This window comes from Ictidomys tridecemlineatus, chromosome 12 (genome assembly GCF_052094955.1).
Source record: "Ictidomys tridecemlineatus isolate mIctTri1 chromosome 12, mIctTri1.hap1, whole genome shotgun sequence".
Lineage (NCBI taxonomy): Eukaryota > Metazoa > Chordata > Mammalia > Rodentia > Sciuridae > Ictidomys > Ictidomys tridecemlineatus.
In genome coordinates, this window is record NC_135488.1 from 68,441,116 (window position 1) to 68,465,074 (window position 23,959).

The 23,959-nt window shown below is 43.1% G+C and overlaps 1 protein-coding gene across 2 annotated transcripts in view; it reads left to right on the forward strand.

The window, feature by feature from the left end:
• Spred2 (sprouty related EVH1 domain containing 2) overlaps nucleotides 1-23,959 on the forward strand; it is a 117,100-nt gene that overhangs the window by 864 nt on the left and 92,277 nt on the right. The gene's annotated exons all lie outside the window — the stretch shown is intronic.

Consider the following 23,959-nt stretch of genomic DNA (forward strand, 5'->3'; position numbering starts at 1 on the left):
CTCGTTGGGTGAACTTGGCGTGGGATGCAGCAACTCGCTGACCTGTTAGGATTGGGGCGCGAGATTTTTCTCCTTGTTGAATCGAGAAGGGGGCAAAAACTGTCGCGGGCAGGTAGGGGCATGCTTAGGGTCGGCAGGCTGGTGGCTGCTGCGGGGGCCAAGGGCGCGCGGGTGACCTCGGGGCGGTCCCCGCTCCCTCTCCAGGGACCTCCTTCCATTCGTGGCGGCCGGAGCTGAAGATTTGACACCCCCACTCAGGCTTCTCGGGGTCGATAGGTTTTTACGTGGTGACTTTGTGACTCGCGCTGTGCCGCTGGCCCCGCGTCCCCTTGCTAGCCCACTGGGGCCCAGGCTCCGCCATTTCGTTTTCTTGAATCGCTCTCATTTGCATACCACATTTTCATTCATAAAAAACCCGGTGGAGCAAGGGGAGGACGGGCGCGGGCCGCGCGGAGGTCTGGTGCGCCGGGGTCCGTGCACGAGCTGGTACACTGGAGCCGCCCGAAGGGTCCCGCGGCGCGCTTGCTTGCTTGTGTGTGTGTGTATGTGTGTGTCCGTGTGTGTGTGTGTGCGCGCGCGTGTGCACGCGCCTGTGGGACGGCATGCAAGCCCTGCAGGGTCGGGGTAGCTGGAGAGGCGGATCCGGAGCGCGAGCGGCCGGGGCGGGCGAGAGTGTGCGGGGCAGCGAGCCCGGGTGGTGGGGAGAGAGAAAGAGTGTTTGTGTGTGTGTGTGTGTGTGTGTGTGTGTGTGTGTTTTCATTCGCTAGCGTGCACGCGCGTGTGCCCGGCCCGCGAGCTCGAAGGGAACAAAGCTCCGGGCACTGCGCCGAAGGGGCTCCCGAGCCTCCCCGCGCGGGACCAGTGCCTGTCTCCATCCCTGGGCCCAGGTGCGGCTCCATCCTGCCTCGCGGTGGCGGGGTCGGGATCGGCTTTTCTCTGCCTGGCCGGAGGCGTTTCCCCTCTGGAGTGCCACGGGGGGCGGGGCGGCTGGGCCCCGCGCCTTGAGTCTTAGGCCAGGGGTCCCAGCGGTCACCACACGGCAGCCGCTGTCGCTTCTCAGTGGCTGTGCCTGCTACCATCCACTTTTTTTCTTTTTTTGTGAATAAGACGCTCTCCTTTATTGTCACATGACATCCCTCCTCCCTTGCACATTCATAAATCCGGAGCCAGCCTCGGCTCCTTTCATTCAGAGCTGCCATTAGCTAAGGTAGCCTCGGCGCCGGCTTGGGTGCTAAGAGCCTGTCGGCTGTCGCAGGGGCGCATCCCAGAGGGACACTTTTCACCGGTCCACGCCTGGGAGTAGGGACTGCGGGCCGTGAGCTCTAGAGGCCCTGGGTCTCCCCGCTCTACACCGCCACCCCCTCCTCTGTGAGCATTGAGACTCAGGCGTGCAGGGAGGGGAAGTGACTCAGGGCTAGGCGACTGGGAGACTTGAAGGTCTTGCAGCAGGTGACAGAATGCTGTGTTCTAAGAAATCTCACTTCTTTTTAAGTGCCCCTTTATCCTTTGGTGTCTTGCCTGGCTGGGCAGGAGGGGGGCTGGTGTTTGGGAATGGGAATTTCCTTCCTGTGAGTCCTCAGGGAACTTAAACTGTAGTAACCCTTGATCTGCTGGACACCAGTCACTGGAGAGGATCTTGCCTGGTGTGCAAAACAGGGTGGCTTCACTGCACCTGCTGGTATTTCTGTTTTGGCATTTTGCTTTGCCTTCATATATCTTTCTTGAAATAGTAAAGTAAAAAAAAAAGTTGTGCTTTTAGTACTGAAATATAGTGGCCTTGACCCTTTTTGAACTTGGCCAATAAACAGGTACTTTTCTGGTCCTCATTTGTGCCTGCATACATGAGTAACAGTAGGAGTAGTGAGAAACTGTCCACATGCTCAGGCCTTGGGGTCTTGGAGAGGTTTGACCATTCTGCATTAAGTTCCTTGGCTCCATCCCTTGGAGCCATACAAGCCTGATCTGTTCCTTTTCACAGCAGCATGTCAGCCGGGCATCCTTCCCCATCTGCTATCCAAAGCAAAAGGTGGGATCACAGCAATAAGGAAATCTCTCCCTTTCCAGGTTTTCATCCACTGCTCCACTGCTGTGAAAAACCCAGTGGAAACAGTGGACATTTGAGGACAGGTTCTGGTTTCAGTTAGAATCAGAAAGCCCTGGCGCCTTCACCACTGCAAAAATGGCCTTCTGGGGTTTGCATTTAATGTGATGCCCTTGGCATAAGATATTAAATGCCTGGGAAGAAAGCAGCTGAATGGGCAGTAAACTGCCATTGTAGTCACTGTCCATTATATTGTTTAGTGTTCTTATGTAATGACCCATCTGAAAAATTCCTTTTAAACCCTACTGCCAGGAAGATTTCTCCTTCTGAGTTATGGAGCTTGCCATAATTACTTTATTGTTGTTGCTTTTTTTTTTTTAAGCCACACTGTCTAGAAAGTTCAGAGCTTAAATTATTGCTTGATATGGTAACCATATTAGCCTAGGTTTTTGCTAGATTTATTTACCTCCTCCTCTATGTGAAATTTTTTTTAAAAATTTTTTTAGTATTGATTTTTTTTTTTTTTTTTTACTTTTAGGTGGACACAATATCTTTATTTTTATGTGGTGCCGAGGATCAAACCCAGTGCCTCATGCATGCTAGGCAAGCACTGTTCCACTGAGCCACAATCCCAACCCTCCTCCATGTGAATTTTGATCTTTTGTTTTCTAACGGGTTTTTGTAGACAGGATATGTTACTTATAAGGAGAATTAGTGACATCAGACTGGAGACTTGGGGAGATACATGTACCTTAGGTAAAAGAGATTTTTTGAAAAATTGAATAGTCCAAAAGTTAATATATCTACCATCAATACAGAAAACCAAAATCGTGCTTTGATTTTTAATAATATTGTTTTGTTTGATCTTTTTTGTTTTGTGTTGTATGTATGTGTTACTGAGGATTGAACCTAGGGGCACTCCATCACCAAGCTACATCCCCCCAGCACTTCTTTTGTTTTTCCATCCTGCTTTGGATATTTTAGTAGCTGGGGTTAGAGGCACGTTCCACCACTCCCAGTCCAGTGTTCTTTTTCATGTCAATTTAAAACTCCTCTTTTACAGATACGGTAATTCAGGAAAGCATGTTTGCATTTGTTGACGATGATCCCAAAAGATTGTGGATGATGGTTCCATGTAGAAAATACACTGATCATTCATTCTTCTTTGATCTCATTCCAGATAGAATGCATGTGTTAATGTTGTGATGGGGCCTGCGCCATGCTAGGCTAGTGCTCTACCAATGAGCTGCATTTCTAGTCCCACTGAGATGCATCTTAAGGTTTATATTTTCACTTTTTTTTTGTTTTATTTTTAGGTGGACATAATATCTTTATTTTATTTCTATGTGGTACTGAGGATCGAACCCAGTGTCTCACGCATGCTAGGCAAGCACTCTACCACTGAGCCACAACTCCAGCCCTACATTTTCACATGTTTTTAAAGATAATTTTAAAAGTCGGAGTGGGGATGTGGCTCAGTGGTAGAGCTCTTGATTACATGTTCCAGGCCTTGGGTTTGATTCCTAGCACCTTGGCAAAAAAAAAAATTTAAAAACTTAAAGAACATCAACAACCTTTTTGAAAAGTGGTCTTTTGTACATAGTTGTGGGGGAAAATTGAAAACCATGCAATTTTGTCTGGGTTTTGTTTTGTTTGTTTGTTTTGGTTTTTGGTGGTACTAGGGAGTGAACTCTGGACTTCCTGCATGGTAGGCAAGTGCTGTACTACTGAGCTACATCTCTGACCCTTTATATTTATTTTTTTTAGTTTGAGGCAAGTTCTTTACAGTTTGCCCAGGCATGACTCGAATTTGTTTTTTTTGTTTTTTTTTTTTTTTTTTTTTTAGTGAGAGAGGAGAGAGAGAGAGAGAGAGAGAGAGAGAGAGAGAGAGAATTTTTAATGTTTTATTTTTTAGTTCTCGGCGGACACAACATCTTTGTTGGTATGTGGTGCTGAGGATCGAACCCGGACCGCACGCATGCCAGGCGAGCGCGCTACCGCTTGAGCCACATCCCCAGCCCCAATGACTCGAATTTGTGATCCTTCTGCTTCACCTTCGCTGTAGCTGGAATTATAGATGTGCACTACCACTATTGGTTGTCTGTATCTTTTTTTTTTTTTTCCCCCCCTGTATCTAAGGAATTTGATCATGGCTACAAATGGCTTCTTGAAAATTCACAGACAAAAAAATAAAGCAAGCCTCATGAAATAAGATCTAACTCGGGAGACATGGGGCTGCTGTTCAGTTTTTTTTTTGTTCTCGTGATCTCTTCTCTGTAACCTACTTCTTGCTGGGAATGAATTTGTAGCTTTACCATCAGTTATATTTTTTTCTATTGCTGGAAGGTTTTCCATTTAAAAAATATTTTTAAAACAGGCTTAATTTTTTTTTTTTTTTTACTGAACCTATTTCAAAAATATTGCAGGCATGAAGACTCTTACAACTAAATACCTGAGCCTACTTCTCAAAAAGATAAGAATACTATCCTGTGAAACTGCAGTACCATTATCATACTTTAGAAAATTTAAGAATTATTCCCTGATGTCTTTAACACTCAGCCTGAAATATCTGAAAAAATGTCTTTTATAACTATTTTTTTCAACCAGAGACCAGTCAACCCTGAGTTAAATGCATTTGTAACATACACTTAAGGCTCAAGGTTTTACCATTTCCTCACTTCATGATCTAAGACAAGGTATTTACACATCTCTCTTTGGTTTTATGCAGGTACAAAATGGGAATAAATACTACCTTTTTCTGGGTAGTATTTATAGGCAGGTGCTGTGAGGGAGGGTTAAATGAGATAGCTTATGTGGAACTTGCAGTATCTTGCATAAAACAAGGTGTTCTAGGTGAAGTTTTTTGGGACAGTGAGATAGGTGTCTTACAGGCTTAGCTTGTTCCATTCAGATAGTCCTGTAAAGGAATTGTTACCACATTTAACTGATGAGGAAGCTTAAATAAAGAAAATTCCTTACCCAAGACAGCAAATTTTTATTTTTCATTTTGGAGACAGGGTCTTGTTAAATTGCTGAGGGTCTTGCTACATTGCAGAGGCTGGCCTCTAATTTGCAATTCTTCTGCCTCAGCCTCTTGAGTTGCTGGGATTACAGATGTGAGCCACCATGCCCAGCTGCAAGTCTTTTTTATAGCACTTCACTCATTTAGCTTTCTCAGCAATCCTGTGAGAGAGATGGTATTATTATCCCCATTTATAGATGGTGAAACTGAGGTATAGAAAGGATAAATAGTTTGCCCAAGGCCTTGTCATTAGTAACAGAAGGAGATGACAGTTGAGCACCTCAGTAGCCTGGTTCAGGAAGAAGTGTGTTCTAACTAACATAAATTGTAGTGTCCAGTCTTAGTAAACCTAGGGCCTCACACATGCTAGGCAAGTGTTACAGTACTGAACTAAATTCCCAGTCCCCAGCCTTAGTCATTCTGACCTTGGGAGTTTTCATTGTTTCCACCAGTCATGCTGTTGGTCCATAATTCTTCTGATTTGGTGACAATTTTGTCATTGCCATGATTTTTCTGACTTCATATCTAAAAATGCTTTGAGGCATAAGGGTCATAGCAAATTAAGGTGGATTTAAGTAAGTTTGGGGTTGGGAATTCTGTGATTCACTTCAAGATTATAGAGGATATGTGTAAATGTGAATTCAGAGTTGGACAGTAGATCTATGTTAATTCAAATAACCTGATACAAGTGAGACAGGGTCTCACTCAGTTGCTTAGGGTGTATCTGAGTTGTTGGGGCTGGCCTTGAACTTGCCATTCTCCTGCCTCAGCCTCCTGAGTCTTTGGGCGCCCAGCATAAATAAAATTCTCTAATGCTAAGATCAGCAGTAGAGTGCTTTGGACTTCAGCATTGGAATCTTGGTTCATTCATTAGAAAATCCTAAAAGCAAGACAAAATAAAAAATCTTGGAAAGGCCTTAAGGAGCTAGTAAGCCAGGACCTGTCATTGTATAAATTTGTGTCTACTGCCAGACTGCCCAGCTTGTTAGGTAGTGGGCCCGGACTAACCCCCATCTGCTTGGTGGCTCTCTGGATTTGTTTCCATGGGGATATTAGCAAGTACTACCTCCTTTCTGACTACAGCAGTTTCCCTTTAGCTTTCAGTTCCTTTAACCAATCAAATATATTAAAAATGAAGCAGTCAAAATACCAAAAACTGTTTTGCCTCGGTAGTCCATCCACTTACTATTATTTTATTTTCTTTTATTATTTTTGGTACTTGGGATTGAACCTAGAGGCATTTAACCACTGTGCCACATCCACAGCCCTTTTTTTATTTTTATTTTGAGACAGGTTCTTGCTAAGTTGCTTAGGACCTCACTAAGTTGCTGAGGCTGACTTTGAACTTGCAACCCTTCTGCCACAGCCATCCAAGTCTATAGACCGTGCCTGGCTCTTTTTCTGGAATTCTTTTCTTCCTTCCTTCCTTTTTTCTACAGGTGCATTCCACTCATTCCCCCAGCCAGCTGAGAGCCTTTCCTTTTGGGAGCTCCTCCTTGACTTTTCCCATCTCACCTCCACTCTCCAAATAAAAATTGATGACTCTACTATTTTTCCCCCTGAGCCGTATGGCCTGTTCCACCATTTACAGTTGGGCTTATGCCCAGCTAGATTCTGTATCAGAATCATCAGGATTTGTGGATTCAGGGCTACTGCTCAACTGTTTAGTTTTCTAGTTGTTGGCCCAATACCATTGAGTATGTTGTGGTTGCTTAGTAAGTATCTGTTGAAGAAAATAATGAATTTTAATTATTTGAAAATGCTCTTTCATTCCTGCAGGCTAATGCAATAATTATAATTGTAGCATTTGGATAACTTAGGGTATATGTAACTTCCTTCTGAAAAACTTACCATATTCTAGTGAAGCCCTGGATGTGTTTTGTGAAATTGGGTGCAGAACTATCTGGTGGTGGTGATCTGTCTTTGGCAACTCAAAAATGTTTTGATTCTAGTCATTGTTGTGGAAACTGAGAAGATCTTCAGCACAGTAAGACAGTGCCTGTGTTTCTGCCTCTGCACGGGAATCTGCAGAAATCACAATATTAACAATTTGTAGTAGCTGCAGGGTTCTGGTGGAGTCTTAACACTTGAAGTTGGAGGCAGCTGTGCTGATGAACTCCAGTATTGGCATAGTTCCTGTATTTCAGGCTGAACACAAATACACAACTAACAGCAGAATCCTTAGAAACTGAACAAGATGATAATAGAGGCAGAGCAGGAAGTTTTGGTGAGTTTGGATGTTTGTTCTGGCTTGTTTTTTATTTTCTCTTAAGTAAATTGAGCTGACTTTTTTTTTTTTTTTTAAGATCCAGTCATATTGTTCCACCTGATACTTATTCTTAGAAGTGTTTCTTTTTTGATCAATATTTAAGGTTAGAACATTGATGGTTTTTAGGCATTTTCTAAATAGAAGGAATATTTTGTACCAATGGACCCAATGCCCTGTGGAGCAAACTGCACTCTCTATGTGCTTGCTCTGGGTAGGCAGGAAGGGTCCACGGCCTGACCTGCATTCCATGTCAGAGAAAGGAAGTCAGGCCAGGATTAGTAAAATACATGATGTTGACTGGCATAGGACTTCATTAAGTAAGTATTAGCTGTTTCATTACTACTTATTTCCCTTTCTCAAGAGTATGTCCACATGTGGCCCAGTGCACACTTGTTATTAAATAGTGCTGATGTTTTTCCTGGTACTCTCAAGGTAGGGGACTATTTAAAAACGAGATTTAAAGAAATAGATTTTGACTTCCTCCTAGCACTTAGCACTTGTGATTGAAGAGATTAGAACAAATACAGTTAGCTTCTAAAATGTATGACTGTGGCTCCTCTGTGTACTGGAATAATGATTTTCCAAACCTAGTTGTTTTCTTAACTTTAGTACTAAGGATTTGGTACAGGGACACTTTACCACCAAGCTGCCATCGCCAACCTTTTTTTATTTTAAGACAGGGTCCCATTAAGTTGCCCAGGTCAGCCTTGAACTTGAGACCCTCCTGCCTCAAACAGCCTAGTAGCTGGGATTACAGGTTGTGTGTCACCGGGCCCAGTTTAGACCTAGTGGTTTTTGAGGTTGCTCTTTTAATACCAACAAGGTTCAGTCTGCTGTGATCCATTCTTAAGTGTGTAAAACTTAAATCAGGTTAAGTTTTCAAATGTCTTTCCTTTGTTCATCTAGTAATACCATCTCTGCTTTTCATTATTTCTTCCTCTTATTTCTTTGTCCCATTGCATTGCATGGCTCTGGCCTCCAGTGCTGATTTTTCAGATAAGCACTGTTTATTTTGCATTCGAATCCTGCCCTGAGAATGTGCAGGGAAGCCTGGCTCTCTGCTCTTCTAGGTGTGGGGAGGACTTACCCTTCTACCCATGATCTGGCAGAGTGCTGAGCACATAGTAGGCATTCTGCAAATATTTGTACCCCCACAGTACTGGGGATTGAACCCAGGGGCACTCTACCACCGAGTTATATTTCCAGCCCTTTTTATTTTGAGAGAGGGTCTTGCTAAGTTGCCCAGGCTGGTCTTAAAATTTACCATTCCCCAATCCCTTTGCCTCAGCCTCCTGAGTCTCTCGGGTTACTGATGAGTGCCACTGTGCAAGGCCCCCAAAAGATTTTGAGGCTGCTCTTTCAATACCAACAAAGGGGATGCTGCCATGGTGGCAGTAGGAACACGGGCTTTGTGGTCAGACTCTACCTCTGCTCCCTGTTGACTCGTGTCCTGAGCGTCCTGAGTTACAAAAACAAGGTTCAGTCTGCTGAATTGGTCATAGGATGTTAAAAAGTGGAAATGAAGTAAGCTAGTTAAAGCATTTTAATGCACACATGGTAAATCGGGACTTCAGTGGACTCTCCACCTCCGGTATGTCTTACATGGTGTAACAAGGTACTATTTCTTGTCAAAATTTACAAGGAAGAGAATATCCAGGAGTCATGTTAGCCTCGATGCACCCCCCCCCTTTTTTTTTCAGGGAGGGGGATAACAGGGATTGAACTCAGGGGCACTTGGTCACTGAGCCTCATCTCCAGCTCTATTTGTATTTTATTTAGAAACAGGGTCTCACTGAGTTGTTTAGTGCCTTGTTTGTTGGGGCTGGCTTTGAACTCCTCCTACCTCAGCCTCCTGAGTTGCTGGGATTATGGGCGTGCACCACCATGCCTGGCAGTTGGGCATTATTGACTTAAAAAAAAAAATAAAGGCGCTGTATTACAGGGATCTGTAGGACAGTACTGGAAAGCAAATGGAACAACAGAACGTGACCTGACCGTGCTCCCACAAACTCCCCAAGGAGCCTTGAACTTCCACTCTTAGGTATAAAGTGGGAATCTTGTTTCCTGCCTCAATAAAGCCAGGTGCGGTGGTGCACACCTATGCAACAACGCAGCAAAGCACTAAGCAACTCAGTGAGCCCCTGTCTCTGAATAAAATACAATAAAGGGCTGGGGATGTGGCTCAGGGGTTGAGTGCCCCTGAGTTCAATCCCCAATATCCAAAAAAAAAAAAAAAAATTGCCCAACTGACTATTGACCCTTTTGCTCTATGATTCTAGTTGGTGCTTTTTGAGATTTTTGTTTGTTTGAGATTCTGACAGCTGTCTGCTGTTACTGCCCTCTCTGTGATATCATCCTTGGCTCCCTTGCCCTCTCTGCTCCATTTTCATCTATGGTCTAGAAATCTGATTACCAGCAGCTTTCAAATTGTTTCTAAAACAAACCAGGTGTGGTAAGTGCACAGCTGTAATTCCAGCTACTCAGGAGACTGAGGCAGGAGATTGCAAGTTTGAGGCCAGCCTTGGCAACTTAGTAAGAACCTGTCTCACAATTAAAAAAATGTAAAAAGGGTCAGAGCTGGTGATATAGTTCAGTGGTAGAGCACCCCTGGGTTTAATCCCCCAGTACTGGGGGGGGGGGTAAAAAGTTTCTAAAATGAAAGTCAGTAGGCTTGGTGGGGCTGAAGTTTCCCTTAGGAGTAAGCTGGCTTATGACATGTTTTGTCTAGTTACATGCCATGTTGGTGTTTCACTTTATATTTTAAGCCAAGGAATAAAGTGTATGAGGGTGTGGGAATACAGATGTAGTACTGGACCCGTTTAGTTTAATCATCAACATGCAAGTAATTTTATTCACGTTACAGACCTTTTAAAGCTGTGTAAATATAAATAGTCTTAATATAATTATTAAGTCTCTCATGGAGAGGCAAATCTGTTTTTACTCAGACTCAAAATTCCAAAGCAAATCTGCCCGGCTAGGATGGTGTGCCCTGGTTCCCCATCACCATTCTTCCTGTAATGGTTGCATCTCATTCATCTTCCTGTGAATGGATTTCAGAACAGAAGTCTTTCTGTTTGTCAACTTGCTTTGAGGCCCTCACCATCCATTCTTCAATGTCTTTTGTACTAAGGAAAATTAGAGGATACTAGATAATGGGTTATTTGGGGTGTGGGAGACTTTGGATCTTAAGCACTTGAATTTTAGAATGTACTTAGACCCCAATTGCAAAACAATGTATCAAGTTTTGTATTGGACAAAATAAATCACAGTGAGGGTGCAGCCAGAGCAAGAGAGTTTGACTAGCTTAGTGATTGAACCCAGGGGCACTGTATCCACCCATAGTGCTAAAGCTGTGACTCAGGAAGACCCTGTCCTTGGGGAGCTAAGGTATGAGGGCAGTATTTTTTTTTCTTTAGTCCTGGGGATTGAACCCAGGGGCATTTTACCAATGAGCTATGTTCCCAGCCCTTTTAATGTTTTGTTTGGAGACAGGATCTTGCCAAGTTGCTGAACTTGGCCTCCAACTTGCAGTCCTCCTGCCTCAGCCTTCTGAGTCACTGGGATTACCAGCGTGCTTCATTGCACCCAGCTGGCAATATGGCCTTAATGATTTCCTGATTGATTACTGGTGTGTTCTCTTTTCTTCTCCCTCCTTCCTGCTGGCTTCTTCTGAAGCTGCAAACTAGGAAGGACAGCAGCATTGGGCTTCCTATGTTTGGATGGGGGCAACTCTTCATGCAGAGCCTGAAAGGTCCTACTTGCCTTTGCTGTAATCGCGTAAGGAGCAAGTTCTTCCCAGTTGTTCTTCAGTTGTAAGAGGAGAGAGAGGGTTTGTGTACATGTTGTACACACAGGCATGTGCTCATTCACCCGTGTGTCAATGTCTGATAGTCAAGTGTCCACATACTGCAGGTGAGGAAAAATTCTTTCAGGTTGAGTATCTTGCCTGAGGTTACAGAGCAGTTATTTTTAACCCAGGTCCTTGACTTCAGACCCAAGTTCTGTAGAAGGACATTGTGTGTACATAACTTGCAAGGACTCAGTTTTCCTGTGTGAAGAAGTGTATGGATCATTCAATTTCTATTACTATGAGGCAAATGTGATTAGAACTGCCTTAGGATCCCATAAGTACTTCGAAACCACAGGTGATGTTTCTCCCTCACATTCCTGTTCAGCTCTGTGGAGTAAGGAGCCAGTGCACATTAAGGTGGTCTTTTCTGCATTGAGATATGAAGAGCAAATATTTGTTTTGGAAAGAGAATGAGCCTCCTTCAACCTTGTTGGGGAGCACAAGTGAGTAGCGTGGCTGAGGAAGCATACTGTTAACTGGATCCTGTATGTAGCCCAGCTGTTGGAGAGGAGGACCTTGAAAGAATGTTTCTTAAACTTGCATTGGAGGTGGGAGTAGAGGTCTTGTAAAATGAGGATCCTAATTCAGTAAGGTATGAGATTCTTTGTTTTTAACAAACTCTCTGGTAATGATGGATCTGCTGGTCCGTGGGCTTACCTAGGACTGTGATGAAGGTTTGTCTTCATTGTCCAGGTTTTAGCACACTTGGCATTAGGAACTCATTTGCAGAAGCTCACTGGATGAGAAGGTGGTGCTTATACACTGAGAAATATAGAATCAAGTACAAGCCCTTCCTCATCCCTGGCAGGACTTGTAGCTTTATTTATTTATTTTTTTAGTTGTCAATGGCTCTTTCTATTTATTTATTTATTCATGGTGCTGAGGATCGAACCCAGGGCCTCATGCATGCCCGGCAAGCACTCTACCACTGAGCTACAACTCCAGCCCCGACTTGTAGCTTTTTTTTTTGGGGGGGGGGTAGTAGGGATTGACCTCAGGGGCACTTGACCACTGAGTTGCTTAGTGCCTCGCTTTTTCTGGGACTGGCTTCAAACTCGTGATCCTCCTGCCTCTGCCCCCAGAGCCTCTGGGATTATAGATGTCTGTCACTGCATCCATCGAAGCTTTGATGGGAATGAATAGGAAGACTCTTTGCTTTTTTTTTTTTTTGTACTAGGGATTGATTGAACCCAGGGCACTTAACCACTAAACCCAATCTCCAGCCCTTATTTTAAAAAAAGTTTTTGGTGAAAGCCAGGAGGGCCAGGAAATCCATCACTTGGATATGTGAAATCCCCAAACTGTGGGTAATGCCTAACAGTCAGCTGGCATTCTGCACCTCCCAGGGAAAGCCTGCTGCCCTAGGAAGAAAGCAAACTCAGCCCTAGAAGAAATCACAGGAAGTAATTAAACAGAGAAGGTCAGGGAAAGAGGAAGTGGTTGTGTTGTTTCTGATGCGAATAGCATTGTTGTTACTGGGAATCAAGATGATGATGTTTAAGTCTTCTGGAATGTGAATGCTTGGGGATTTGATTGTATTTAAATTACAGCCCTTTTAGTTTATTCTTTTAGACAGCAATCTAGTTAGGAAATGAATTGCTTTTAGGTCTTATCAGGAATCCCCACGTGCCTAAGCAGAAGTCTTAAGTGAGAGTTGCTTATAGCTTGGCAAATTGCTCTTAAATGGAATGAATGTCAAGACTATTAGAGGTTAATTTTAGGTGTCTGGAGTTCTCCCTAATTCTCCTGATTAAACACTTTAACATAATAGTTTCCTTAATTGGAATAATGATGGAATATTAGCATGCATATTAAACCATTTACCCAAATTTGAATAGGGTTAAAATGCAAATTATCCATCACTTGTCAGTGCTTACTCTTTAGGGATAATTCCTGGTGAGAAATGGGGAAGAGACTGGAATATGAATTGAAATAAGGCCTTCTATTTGAAGCAGCATTGTTGGGAGAGCCAAGAATAGACCAGAGGACTGAAATAAGTAAGAAGCCCTTTGTTCCCCAAAAAAAGATATTAAAAATACAAAAGCTTGTGATATCATTTACCTCCACGTGGAGGTGGGTGCAGTGGGACCCTCTCTGGTTGGGTCTTCATGAGCCTGTCTTGTTTTTCTTTTAGAGGAACATATATAAGACTTAAGGTCCTTCCCAGCATTTAGATACTCTGAAGTCTTGACCGCCTGCCATCCAATGGTTCCCAGACAAGTGGCTAGAAATCCACATGAACTTGAGGTGTTGTCTGTGAACCTCATATGCAGTGTCATCAATATAGATGTATTGTTCTTTGCACATAGCTGTATTTATGAAATAATACATTGCAGTCTCATTAAAATACTACTGAATTTGTAATATATTTTCCTCAACTCACAGTTATTTAGAAACCTGACAGTCATCCCCAGGAAGGGGACTGGTCCCTAAATTTCTTCCTTTGAATTCTTTTTTTTTTTAATATTTATTTTTTAGTTCTCGGCGGACACAACATCTTTGTTGGTATGTGGTGCTGAGGATCGAACCCGGGCCGCACGCATGCCAGGCGAGCGAGCTACCGCTTGAGCCACATCCCCAGCCCCTCCTTTGAATTCTTATACTTAGAAAACTGGGAATCAGCCTTCTACTCCTAGGATATTGAGTACATTAGGTGGGAGATGGGCAGGAAACTAGAAGACAAATTTAGGTGGAAGTGGATGTGGAGAGTTGAAAATGAGTCCATATTGCTTCCCTAGAGACTAGCAGGAAGATCTGTCTTCCAGCTTTACCTTCCTGTACTCTTGGAGTCAGCATTTATCTGAATACCTATAGTGATGTATAGTTCTTATAGTGAAAGAGAGGATATGCCCCACACTAAAAGCTTCAAATGCTTTCCAAACAGCAAAGAAGATGGGTCTCCAGTTGCCATGTGTGGTAAATTGTAGGATTCAGGAAACTTAGTTCCTGTCCCTTCTTTGCTACTAACCTGCTCTTTGGCTTTGAATGCACCTTGGTGAGCGTCCCTAGACTCAAGTTACCCCGCCCCCATATACACATTATTTGCTGCTGAAAATTAAAATATCACATCAAAATTTCCTTTTATTGCAATTCTAATTTTTGAAGACCAGAAAATCTAATTATCTACTCTTAATTATTACACTCTAATCAAACTATCCAATATTCTCTTTACATCTCTTCCAGTTCCTGAGTTTTATTTCACAGATTTCGGCCTTTTAAAGTCCACAGGAAGTCTTGAGAACTAGTGGAACTTCTTTGAGTCAAACAGAAAAGTAAAACACTGCACAGATTCCTTATGGCATTTAGGCATAAGATATCCCCTACACACACAAAGTAGAAAGAGATGCAAAAGAATAAAGACATCACAGAACTCATACATAAGCTATTAAAAAACGTGCCTAAAATTACCACCTTCATGAAGAACAAGATACAACTTATGCCTGTATTGACTCTGTGACATAATTATTCCCTATTCTAGCATTCTCAGAAGGATCCCAGCCAGAATATATACAGTAACTGCAGGTACATTTGAATTGTATGCTCCATGATTCATGCTGAACTCCCTTAAGATTGCTGTCTCTTTGTTGTTCTCTTTCAAGCTGGGAAAATCTTACTCTGCTTAGCAGATATCTCCATTTTGCTCTTTCTGTGCAGATAACAATGTCCAGACTCCAAGCCACCCGTAGGGAAAGTCACTTCTGACCTCCCATGAGATCCTCTCACTTCTGTCCTGTGGTTGGGGTGGGCCTTCTGGCAGACATAAGGGCATGTAGCCACAAGGATTCAGAAGGGTTAGCATTTCTGAGCTGACTAGATGATCCTCCACTGAATCTTTTGGGAATTTTTTTTTTTTTTCCAGACATCAGATAAGACTTCTGGGTCAAGATTAGGTTAAACTTTTTTGCAGTGGGTCCATTGGGAGGTGAGTTGAACCCTCAAAGAGGTGCTCTGAGGTTGCCTGGGAGGAAAAAAAAAAAACAAAACTGTAGCCCTGAATCTAGGATCAGTTTTCTTATCTCTAAATTAAAGAAAAAAAACAACTGTAGCCCTGAATCTAGGATCAGTTTTCTTATCTCTAAATTAAAGAGGTTTAATAATGAAATAATATTAAAGGACTCTTCTAGTTTCAAAATTGTAAGGAGACTTCACATTATAAAAATAATAGTCCCCCCTGCCTTTTTTTTTTTTGGTATTGGGATTTGAATCCTAGTGTAGTTTACCATTTAGCTACATCCCAGACCTTATTATTTTTTAATTTGAAAAGGGTCTAAGTTGCTGAGCCTGGCTTTGAAGTTACCATCCTCCTGCCTCAGCCTTCTGAGTAGCTGAGATTAGAAATATATGCCAACACGTCCAGCTAGAAGCACAATGTATTTTTTATTTTTAAATATTTTTAGTTGTAGTTGGACACAGAACCTTTATTTTATTTATTTATTTTTATGTGGTCCTGAAGATTGAGTCCAGGGCCTCACACATGCTAGGTGAGCGCTCTACTGCTGAGCCACAACCTCAGACCCAATGTATTTTTTAAATAGAGAAAAATATTTTTAAAAAAAATTTAGATTTTTTTTATTGCTATACTAACCAGGGGAGAGTTCACTTCCTACAAGGTGGGTCTTGAGTTTTGAAGGACTTCAGAAAGGATAATCATCCAGCAACTCAGGAGGCTGAGGCAGGAAGATAACAGATTCAAGGCTAGCCTAGGCAACTTAGATTCTGTGTTAAAATAAATTTAAAGGGCTGGGGATATAGCTCAGTGGTAAAATGTCCCCAGGTTCAATTATCAGTCCCCCCCCCCAAAAAAAAAAAGGATGATGGTGGCACATGGGGGGAGGGGAAGGTCAGACAAGATAATGAAGGGGCTTCTTGTGTCTGGAAGTTCCTCCACAGGCAGAGACACTGCACCTCCAAGTTTATGCTGGGTGAGGCCAGAGAAAGAGCTGGACAGGTTCACAAGGTTAAATCTGGGAGGATACTGGGTGCCTGGCTGACAAAGTAGGTATTTGGACTTCCGTTCTTTAAATAGAATGGAGCTTAACTTTAAGACTGCAAAGAGAAGATAAAATAATAAGTTGGTAAAACAGAACTAGTTAATTAGAATAGGGTGCAGGCTGGACTGGAGTCAGGGAGATCACTAATAATTTTGTTGCTAACATACCTGTACGGGACTTTTCTCTCTGACTTGAGTTAAACGCAGTGGACCGTAAGTGAAGAAACCTGTGCTTCAGTGAGGTAGTCCTTGTATTTATTGGAAGGTGGTCAGGAGCTGAGATATCCGGTACAAAATTAACCAACTTGCTATGTAGATGAGATGTACAGCTTAGAAATAGCCTAGGTGAGGTTTTCTGATTCTGTTTCAGGTATTGTTATTCCTCATGTTACAAATGCCCTGGCAAGGTGGCAGATGCACTTGTCCTCATAGGGGTAAAATGCTAGCAATCTGCCCACAACACTTTAGAACTGGAGAGGATCTTAGGGAAGTGATACATATAAATTTTAATTTCTTCCCCATATTTTTCTCTTTTTTTTAATTTATTTTTTTATTGGTTGTTCAAAACATTACAAAGATTGCAGAATCACATCGGTTCCCCATATTTTTCTCTATTGCAAGTATATTTATGCTTGAGATCATAATAAGATTTTTTTGTTTCTTTGTTTTTGTTATTGTTGTTTTTGCAATACTGGGGATTGAACCTAGGGCCTTACGTGTGCCAGGCAAGCACTCTACCACTGAGCCAGCACCTTGTGTTTTTTGTTGCTGTTAATGTGAAGTCTCCTGCAATTTATGCAGACTGGAGACGTCATGTGGCTAGCTCAGGGTCACACTGCTGGTGGGAGTTTGGACTATGTCAGCGAGATGTCATGACCTTGGTTCCAGTCCAGTTTTTGGTGCTATATCAACTATTCATGAGATTTGTTACCCCTGAGTTATTGAACTCTGGGCAAACAGGAAAGAGAAGGTAGAGACTCAATTCAGATCAACATGACTGATGTAGAGGTTGAATGATCAACACTGAAAAGAGGCTGATAGTCTTGGTCACACCCTGTGCAAGGGTGAGATAGATGAGCTTCCCAAATGCTGTTCTTGTGTGGCTTACCTGTGGATGACAGGAGGGTCCTGAGGTGTGATTTGCACATTACCCTTTGGGTACAGGAGCATAGGGAGTAGAGGTCTTTAGCAGAGAAGGGCCTCTAGCTTGCTGTCCCGAGAGAGAGGATAAGCTCTGAGATGAACAGTTGAAACACATGTAAAGTTCTCAGGTTTTTGCACCTGGGCACCAGAAAAAAAGTTTATGAGACATTACCTATGCTTGCTCTTCCTCCCCAGCTCTCTTGCCTTCTGTTCTCCCCATGTGTTTGCTTTTGATGTTAACTGCCAAGGCGGTGTGGTCTTAGACAGCAGGAAGTTATATTTGATATGCAGGTCTCCTGGGGGTGGGGGCTGGCGGATGCCAGGATGGAAGGGTGGCGGTTTTGGCACATTATTGTGAGAACTTTGTGCACTTACAAGCCAACAGGTGCTGTCAGAGCAAAGGGAGGGAGAGGTGACCTGCCAGTCATGTAGGGAGCTTTTTTATGGTAGCTTTTACCCTTAAGTTTTTATACAGTCACTGCCCCACAGGTTAGCTCCAGGTAAAGTTGGATCGTCCTTGATACTGAATCACATAGCTAGTAAATGTCATGGTCAATGGTATGTAAAAGCTAGGTGTGATGGCTCATGCCTATAACCCCACCTACTCAGGAGGCTGAGGCAGGAGGATCTTAGTTCAGGGCTAGCCTGGTTAACAGTGAGACCCTGTCTTTCAAAACAAAAATAAAAACAAAGAAAAGGGCATATGAAAACCTAAGTTTAAGAAGAATGAAAATCCCTAAACCAAGACACTATCCCTGAGAGTCTGAGTTTTAGTAGGTAGCTAGGAGAACACACCCCACTCCACCATAGTGAGACCTGGACAAGCTCCCAGTCCTACTGTGATAACTGTGATTCTTTTTCCCCCCTTTTGCAGTACTAGGGATTGAACCCAGATCTTCTCACATGCTGTATAAACACTGCACCACCCTTGCCCCCAATCCTACCTACTTTGAAGAACTCTTGTTTTTCAGTCAAGATTCCTCTTGGAATTAACGAGATTCATATTGCTTGTTTAGGTGGGAAACTTCTATTTCCAGAACATTTCCTTCTCATGGCTTCTAGCCCCATCCCACCCCACTATTTCCCAAGGTTAAGCCCCACTTGCTGACCATTCTTACTTTCACAGTTAAGGGTTCCTTGTGGGCCTAAATGGTAAGGGTGGTTTGGGTATAAGTGTTTTCCTGCAGATTCCCCCCACTCCTCGCTTCTCTAGTTCAGGGTCAAGCAGTCTTAACAGTTAGTGGCCAGGAGAATTAGAGCACGTGGCCCATTCTTCACCCCTTCTGGGTCTGGGAAGTGTTGGTTGGCATGTCTGAAACAGCCCCCACCCTCCTCAACAGGCTCTGAGGTCAAAGAGCTACATGTGGGGCTCATTGGGATGATATGGGGGAAACAACACGTTTCCATCCTTCATTCTTAACCTGTCTCATCCCTAGACCTGTTGAAGTAGGCTCTCACTCCCACCCTCCATCCTCCTGGGTCAGTATTTTAAAAATCCAAGAGATCCTAATATGCCTTAGACTAATCAGGGTGTGGAAGCGGGTCACCCCAGCCAAACCTGGAGGGCTGCACCCGCCACCAACGGCATCCACCAGAGAGCAGCTCTACTTTTCAAGGGTCCCCTTGATTCTCCAACTGCCCATTAATTTATCCTGGTTAGTGTGTCATACAGGAGGGTGCTCGAAAGGTGACAGACATCCCGTTTAGTGAGCTCAAGTGTTACGCGGCCCTTGTTCTTTCTCATTTCAATTTAGATAGCAGCTTCTCAGGGAGAACTACACCAAATTGACGTTCTGTGTGAAGTGAGATCAGAAGAGACAATAAAAAATCAATTCTAATTATTGATCCAAAAGGTCTTTTAAAAAATTAAACACACACACACACACACACACACACACACACACCCATTCTGAAGCACATGAAAAAAAAATCACCTCCAGCTGGCAAAAGTTACAACTGTTTTTTATTATTTTTTTTTTTAAAAAAGGTTTGGCCGAAACTTTAAAAGACCTATTAATTTTTTTCAGAAGTTTTCCTTGGTGATGTAACACAGATGCCTTTAGGATCTGAATCTAGTGATTTTAATGGCTAAAGTATTACATACAGGGTTTTTAAATCCTTACTTTTTTTTTTTTTTTGTACAACGGGGTCTATAACTTAACAGGAAACAAGACTAGTTCTAGAATTTGATTTTTTGACAAACCTTTATTAACATGGGATCTGTATTTGCTTGAATTTAAAGGAAAGCAGAACTATAGGATTATGTGCTTTTACCTAGAAATGAAAATAACATTGACTTAAAACAGATGTCTCTAACAATAACTAACGCCAGGCTTTAAGAGTGGAGCTTGTCACCCACAAGTGTGGCACTGCATGCAAATGTGAGGAAGGCCCCCAAATTGTTTTTAATATCTTAGCATAAAATGAGAAGGGACGTCCAGAAATGAGACAGAGTCCTACAAATCTGTGTGAATGTACTTAATGCCACTGAACTGCATGTTTAAGGCTTAAAGTGAATTGGGTACCTTGGCGCATCCCTATAATCCTAGTTACTCAGGACACCGAGGCAGGAGGGTTGCAAGAACAACCTAAGAAAGCCCCTGTACGAAAATTAAAATGAAAAAGGATGGGTGTGTGGCTCAGTGGTAGAGTGCTTGTCCAGCATGCCCAAGGCCCTGGGTTCAATTCCCATACCACCAAAAAAAAAAAAAGTTAAAATGGTAAATCATGTTATGTCATTTTACCATAATTTTTTTAAAAAGTTTTTAAATTGTGACAAGGTCAGCTAATGACTTGATGGGAACCAAAGAAATCCTTCTCTGCCAAAAAATAGAATCCTGAACACAGTTGTCTTAGGCTGTGCTCCTTGGAGTAGAAACTCTCCCATTTACATCCCTTTTACAGATTGTAGCTCCCACTCCATCCCTACCTAGTTCCCTGGGCTTCTGTCTTCTGCTCCTGCCCCCCAAAGTCCCTTCACAGAAGCCTGAGGCGGATGGAACTTTGAGATCTGGCCAGTGATGCCCGGAGTCGTGCATCTTCTAAGGCCCCAGGGTTCGCCAAGCGTGTGCTTTCTATCTTAATATGTCTTGACAAGGGGTTGGACCCCCGAGTAAGAGGTCCTGACTAAACCTTAGAGTGGAACTGACAGCAGAGCTGGGGCTGAGTGGTGGATGATGGAGATTCCCAGACACACAGAGCCCAGGGTTGAAGGGAAACCTCTCCACCGTGACAGCTGATACCACTGTGGGCGAGCACTTCCATCCATAGAGCTTCATGGTTCTCAAGGGCAGCAAGAATGCCCGCTCTGAGGTTGTCACCTACAAGTGTGGCACTGCATGTAAATGTGAGGAAGGCATGTGGGATGATGATGCACAACAGTGTAGTCCTCATCCAGGGGGGCAACCCACCCTCTACTCTCTGTTTGGAGATGGGAAAATTCATAATCTGGTGGATGCAATTGAGAACCACTTAATTGAAAGAAACCCCTGCAGAATGTATGTGCACGGTGGTGTGTGCAAAAGCAGCTTGTTCTTTGAAAATGCTGGACCCTTCCACCTTTTTTTTTTTTTTTATTAAAGACTTGACATTTTTCTCCTTAAATCATTTCACTAGAAGCATATTGGTGTAAATTGGATCGTTCGTGTCTCAGGTGGCATACTACTAGAGTGGGAATATTAACCACTTACAGCTTTTGTGAACTTTTCAATAAAATGACACACCGACTCTTACCAACAAGTGCTCATTCTTGATTGTTGAAAATTGAGACTCATTCATAAACTGTTTATGGGTTTGACACTTCTTAGTCTTGGGAAGACTTTAAGCCACCACATTAAATACCTAACCTGGGGGCTGGGGATGTGGCTCAAGCGGTAGTGTGCTCGCCTGGCATGTGTGTGGCCCGGGTTCAATCCTCAGCACCACATACAAAAAGATGTTGTGTCCACCGAAAAACTAAAAAATAAAATATTAAAAAAAAAAAAGTTCTCTCTCTCTCTAAAAAATCTGTGTCCAGTAGAAAAGACAAATGTGTGTTGGAGGTACACAGCCCCCACCCCACCCTACCCCACCCAGACGGAAATCTTAAAAATGAAGGGACTGAGAAATGTGCCCTGTCTTACCATGTGGGCCCTTCAAGTTCTGCTTAGATACACCCTCGGTAAAGAACCCCAGCTCCCATGTTCACAGTAACTTGGGTATGCAGTTCTGCTGTCAGTCAGCGAGTCCTTCTACTGAAGCATGGTCCTCTGCAGTAGTGACTACCATTCCCTGTTGTTCACAAGTACTTTCTGCTGGCCACTATCATCCCTGGATCTCCATCCACACAGCATGGGGCCCCAGAACTGAGGTGCTTTTCAGGGCCGCAGCCTCTTAGACACTGTGGGTATTTCGCCTCTTTGTTGCAATCTAGAGTAGCTTTGGGACTGTGGTCACTGGAAGGGCACCAGGATATTTAGTGGAAAAAGTGTTCATGTGTTGGCCATCATCAGCCTCTGGATCTTCAAGGAGCAGACATCTCTCCCCTTGAAAGAAGGTCCTCCTGGTCCCAGGGTGGTTACTGTACTGAGTAGGATTGGGGAAGGGAGTCCCCTCCTGCTCCAAGGATCTCTTCACTTCCAAGTAAAAGACTCTGGTCTCTTGTATTCCTTGGGTGGTATTCTTTGGTAGGGGTGAAGATGAATGAGCTGCTCATAGAACCCAGATCATTTCTTGAAGCTGCTCCTGGGCCACCTACTCAGAGTCAGTTCCCTGGGAGGGCTTGTTAAAATACAGATGTCTGAGGCCCACCCAGACCTCCAGAATCAGTCTCTTGGGTGTGGGGTCCAGGGAATCTGTGTTTTTGAAATGATGCCCAGGTGATTCCTATGCCTGCAAGCCAGAATTTGAGATCCACTTCCTAAATTATAATTACATCCTTGATATTCATTTTTCCTAAATGTCTAACTACTGAGTACTCGGGAATCTTAAAGGCCACCTTTGTGCCTTACTCTAGCCACCCAGCACTTTTAATAGTTCCTGAGTATGTGTTTACACAATCTGCATTTTATGAAGTCCATAAAGACATATTTACCCAACAAGTCACCAGAGCTCCAAAGGTCAGCCTTCCTAGATTTGTATGAAAGGCACTTAACTCAAAGCCAATTAACACTAAGATAGAAGCCAATTAAGGCAAGGAAGTGAGCTGTTCGGGCCAGCATTCCATCCAGTCACTTTTGTTCCCTGTTGTAGTTTGGTTTTACAAGACCCTTCAAGCCGGTTAGTTAACACAGCTTATGCATGGGTGGCCCATTACACAGTATCCAGGTAAAAGTGCCATTTGTCATGTTCTCGTGTGAGAGTGCTGTTTAAAAGCATGTAATTTAAGTTACTATTATGTGTTAGAACTTTTGCAACGAACCAAATTGCTCTCCCTACTTCAAGCAGCAGGGATGTCATCAGAATGTTAGGGAGGACGGGAAAGAGACCTAGTCAGCCTCCAAGTTGCTTTCAAAACCTGCTCTTGGATCCTGCTGGAAGATTCAGTGAAATAATGTGCGTCAGGTGCTCAGCCCAGCGCCTGGTACATGGAAAGCAAAGTTACCAAAAAGATGGCTGCTGCAGCTGGTGATGATTATAACACAAACGATAAAATCCCCGATGAGAACTAACTCCTGCAGGGTTAGCAGTTTCGATGAAGAGCATCATCGTTATGGGTTTTTCACAGTGAAGGCACCTGAAACAGACAGCCTTAGGTCCTTCTGTGTGGGCCAGGACCCTGATCCAGGTGCCAACTGTGTGTCCTTCCTTGCAAACTCCTCCCCAAAGGGTCAGGAGGCACAGTAGGCTTAGCCTCTTTCATGTGGATCCTGTGCATTGACTCTTCCAATCTTAGAGGAAAGCAAGATTCTCGCTTGTGTGTGTGTGTGTGTGTGTGTGTGTGTGTGTGTGTGTGTGTGTGTGTGTGTGTGTGTGTGTTTTGCTGGGGACTGAATTCAGGGACTTGCTAAGCATACTCTACCACTGAACTATATTCCTAGCCCTAGATTCTCTCTCTCTTTTTTTTTTTTTACTTAGATTAACAACTGGGAAAGGGAGTACTAGTATTGTTTTTGAAAGGAGGTTCTGCCTGAGGTATGAGTCAGTGCTGTGAACCATGCTAAGGACCCTAGCAGGGAGACAGCCCCTCATAAGCTACTTACAGATCCTTTGGCACCTACACATAAAGGCACACGTTTTTGGCATTTAAAATTGTTCTTAAAACTCTTCATCAGGAAGCAAAATTCTTGTCCAGAGATGTGAAGCTGTTAAACCTCTTCTGGTTCTTGGGGATGCCTGACATGGAAATTGTATTTTGCTCAATTAAGTTAACTTTGTTGAATAAAACAAAAAACAAGAACAACAAAATCATGGGATTTAGATCAGTGCTCTCTATTAAAAATAACAAGTCAGTCCACTTAATATAACTCTAAATATTCTGGTAGCGGTGCTAGGGAAGGAAAAAGTAAATAGAAACAGGTGAAATTAATTTTAAATTGATCTTAGTGTATCCAAAAATGGTCATTTCAGCATTTAATCAGAATTTTTAAATTATGAATGTCGTAGGTATTCTGCCTTCTTCCTGTTCTTCTTTTACTACACTTGAGAAAGGCAGTGTGTATTTTGCA